The following is a 4,554-nucleotide window of genomic DNA, read 5'->3' as shown; positions in this document are numbered from 1 at the left end:
ACTGCCTTTCAAGTGTTACTGAGGTAAGGATCCTAACAATATCAGGTGGATTTGCATCAGTTGTTTGACAAGTGTAGGAAAGAAGAAATATAACTTTTTTTCTCACCTGTTGAAAAGTTCATGGCTGACAACTGTATTAGTTCATTCTTGTATTGCTATGAGGAACTACCCGAGACTGGGCAATTTATGGAGAAAAGTGGTTTAATCAACTCACAGTTTGATAGGCTATACAGGAACCATGGCAGGGGAGGCCTCAGGAAACTTACAATCATGGCGGAAGGCGAAGGGGAAGCAGGCACTTCTTTCGTGGTGGAGCAGGAGAGAGAGCTAGGGATAGGTGCTGCACAGAACCAGGTCTTGTGAGACCTCTATCACAAGACAGCACTAGACACAGGTGCTAAACCATTAGAAACCACCCCCGTGATCCAATCACCTCTTAACAGTCCTCACCTCCAACATTTGGGATCACAATTCAACATAAGATTTGGGTGGGGACACAGAGCCAAACCATGTAACGCCATTATGAGAAAGACAGATAAACAAGAGAAAAGCCTAACAAATTTATTGAATGAAAGTTTTATATGACATAAGAGTCTTCAGGAATGATACCCAAAGAAACACGGAAAATGCTTAAGTATGATGAATGGAATGTCATGTAGAAGTATGACTGCACAAGAGAGAATATGATATAATGTTAACAACCGAGGTAAACTTGCCAATGCCTGTTTGCTCAGATTCTTCTTGACATTTGTGTGTCTTCATTACTTTCCTCAGGGTATAGGACAGGACACCTGTCACATAAGAGGCTCTCAGAGGAGAAGGGAAGGAGAAGTTCACATCTTGCATTTGCACTTTTCTCAATTTCCTTCAGCTTAAAATATGCACTATGCCAAGATGCCATATTTTAAGTCATTGTGTTCTGAGCCCCACAACAAGTAATCCATGGGTATTTCAATATTTAACAAGTGGAAAGGTCACATGTTGGTGCAAGTCTGATAAATATCAGCCTTGCTCAATTCCCCTTACCAGGAAACAGAGAGTTGTTAGAACTGTAGTTAATGAGGTGTGAGTGGGAGTTTGCTGAGCAACTTTTAGGGAATGAAAAAGAAATCTTTTTTATTCTTAAGGGTTGAAAAGAAACACATAATAAGATACAACTCCCCACACCACACACACACACAAACACACACATACACACACACACACAAAGAGAATTAATACACACATATGTATGGTGGATGTTGTTGTGTTTTTATGCACTAGGAGAAACTGAAATAGTCATTTTGTGATTATAAAGAGAGATGCCAAGGACAAAATTGATAGAGTATAAAGGGGAAAAGAGTTGGGATTCTTAAGGATATAAATTTAAATGCAGAATCAAATAAACCTGTAGGTAGTTTTTCTGTCATAGGAATGTCTGTTATGCAATACTACGAATTTCTATTTTTTTTTTTTTGTAAATGTCGCTTTAAATAGACATATTTTCCTGTTTTTTTGCTGCCTAACATTTCTTTATTAATAGAGTTGGATATCACAGGAAGGGATGCAAGAAGGTTAGAGATACAGTGCTATTCCAAGGATTTGTCAAGTGAGGCTTAGAGAACTTGTGAAAACGGTTTAAGGTATAGCTGGAGAAACGCATCTCAGCTAGCTCCCTCTGCAGTCTACAAAGTCACATACATAACAGTAAGGTTATTAACCATGACAAAGCATTACTATAAATAAAAGTAAGTACTTGATCACTAAAATGTAATACGTAAGTAAAAGTTGGGTAATTATTATATTTTATTTTTAATCTGTTATTTTATGACCCAACTTTTATAACTAAAAGAAAAATTTCAGCTAATGTCTCTAGATTAAAAGCCATCATAAATACTTATATATAAATAGAAGACTTGATAACTGCTATTGTATACAATTATTGTATATCAATTCACTAGCATATGAATGTGTAGAAAGTAATCTGTAAAATGATTAATAAAAATCTTTTAAATAATAATTTAATTAATAGAATAAGTCACATAAAATGTTTGAGGAAATATTCTCAATTGCCTATTTGTTATTTAGGTAATAAGAAATAAAATATGTTTTCTTTATCAATTATAAAAAATGTCACATATACTTTTCTGTTTTAAAAACTATATTCTTAATGTATTATTTACATTTTTTAACCTTTATTATATTTTAATTATATTTAATTTTTAAAAGGGCAGACAGAATGACTGTGTGACCAGAGAAAAAAGAATGGCTTGTTATTCAGCTTTCTTTTAACCAAAATAAAACTGACCAAAAAAACCAATATATTAGAGCAAAGAGAATAAAATAAGTAAATACAAGTGCTACATAAATGCAATTATGTGTGTAAGAATTCAGAGTGAGTATTTTTTGAAAATACAAACAATCACAGAGTCTCTAATTTGGGACCTGTATGAGAACAAAATACATAATTATTATCTAATAAATTGAATTATAGATGCTTATGCATAAACAATACTAAACACCTTACAAACACGTATTTCAGTGTGTAAAATGCTATGGATTAATGACTGTGGCTTGTTCTCAGAATAAAAATTCCTCTCCCAGTCTTCTTTCAATTTTATTAATTCACAATTAACATATGTTCCTGATTTCAGACCAAAGAACAATTTTAAGAGACAAACAGTTATTAGTCGTATGTTTTTCTGCCTCTTCCAAGCATAACTCTTCCCACAGAAAATACTTCAAACATGTGTCTGATGATAGTAGAAGTTTGTTGGCCAATTGAACCTCTAATTTTTACTTTTTTTGTGTAATAGCACATTTTTCTATGTTTCCTTTCTAGTTAGAGCCATTTTTCGTCTTTTTTATTCCTTCTATTGGCTGCCTAGAATTTTATGGTAGCTGTTGTGCCTTTTTTTTTTTTTTTTCTCTCCTCGAGAACACACATAGAATAAGAAATGCCATGGAAAAAATGGTGTTGAAGTTTTTTATATCTTCCTTTAGCCAGTGGTGATTATTATGTCCTGAGTGTTCACTTTTTATTCAGTCAGATTACTAATTTATATGAGCAAACACCACATGAATTATGTGTGATTGGCTCATTTTTTGAAGCTTAATAATATTAATATCATCTCAAACAATTCTTCATTTCATAATCACAGTAAATGGTTGTTTCATTTTTATCGAAGTCAGAAACTTAGTGTTATCATTGCTACCTCTATTTCTCTAATTTACAAACCCAAAACATAAGTAAATACTGAGGACTCTACCTTCAAAATACATACAGATTCTGACACTCAAAATATCTACCTAAACACTACCACCCTCATAAGGACCCAGAGAGGCATGAGTTACTGAATTATTCCTTAGTCTCTTTCCTGTTTTCATATTTGTCTCTTTACAGTCTATGATCAGTAGAGCAGCTAAAGTCATCTTCTAAACGTGTCAAAGTCACCTGCTTGCTCAACACAAAATTCTCTATTAGTTCTGTATCACACACAGACCAAAACAAATGACCTTACGCTGCCCTAGGAGAACTTCACCACACTTTACCTGTGACGTATCACCTTCTTCTCTCTTGTTTACTCTGCGTAACCACAACCACCCTCCTTGCTGCTGTCCAGGATCCCCAACACCATTTTACACTGAAGGGTCTTTGCACTTGCTCTTTTCCCCAGATAGCCGCAAAGGTTTCTTCCTCTGATCAAATGTCAGCTTTCCTTGACTACCTAATACAGCATAGCAATTTGCCCCTAACCATAGAAATTCCTGTTTTCTGTACCTCAATTTGTATATAGTGTGCCACTCACCAGCTGGCATAGTATATATTTCATTGGCTCCCAGTTTATGACTTGCCTTATTTTATTCAAATGAAATCTTCACAAGGACAGCCTTTCACCCTTTAGTTATGCTCCCAGAGCTTATTGCTGGACCTGGCACATAGTAGGCACTCAGCTATCTATTGAACGAACTTCACAGTGATATTTAAATAAGTATTTCTTCCCCCTGGCTGCCACCTAGATTTAAGTAAAGCTCAAAATTTAATGGAAATCTTAAAGTCAACAATTGAGTCTCTCTCAGTAGCATTTTTATTTTATTAATATGCCCAAGAGTATTTCATCATCACATCCTGTTCTGAGTGAGTTTATAAGTGTGTGATTATAAAAAAGTCTAGTATTTTTGCTGCCATTGTTGTTAGTGTGTGTATGAATAAAGTAGTATAAATTATAAGAATAAAATATATAACTGTTGTTTTACCAAAAGAAATAAATGCAAATATAATGCAGTACTTCACTGATTTACAAATATATTATCACTGTAATATGAAGATAAATGTACATGTTGCATAATGATTTACTATAAAACATTTTAAAAACATCATCAAACAAGGAAAGCAACCGATCTCTGTAATATCAGGCTGCATCACATTATGCATTATCAACAATACAGGAAAATTCAAAATAGAATATTACGTGGCTTGTCTTACTTATAAAATATTAAAAGACCTTTGGTTTCTTTAGAATGCAAATAATCACTCCAGGTTCTTAATGAGAGAGAATGGAGCTGTCTCAATCT

This window comes from Colobus angolensis, unplaced genomic scaffold (assembly GCF_000951035.1).
Source record: "Colobus angolensis palliatus isolate OR3802 unplaced genomic scaffold, Cang.pa_1.0 Scaffold364, whole genome shotgun sequence".
In the NCBI taxonomy this organism is placed as follows: domain Eukaryota; kingdom Metazoa; phylum Chordata; class Mammalia; order Primates; family Cercopithecidae; genus Colobus; species Colobus angolensis.
This window is presented reverse-complemented; position numbering follows the sequence as displayed.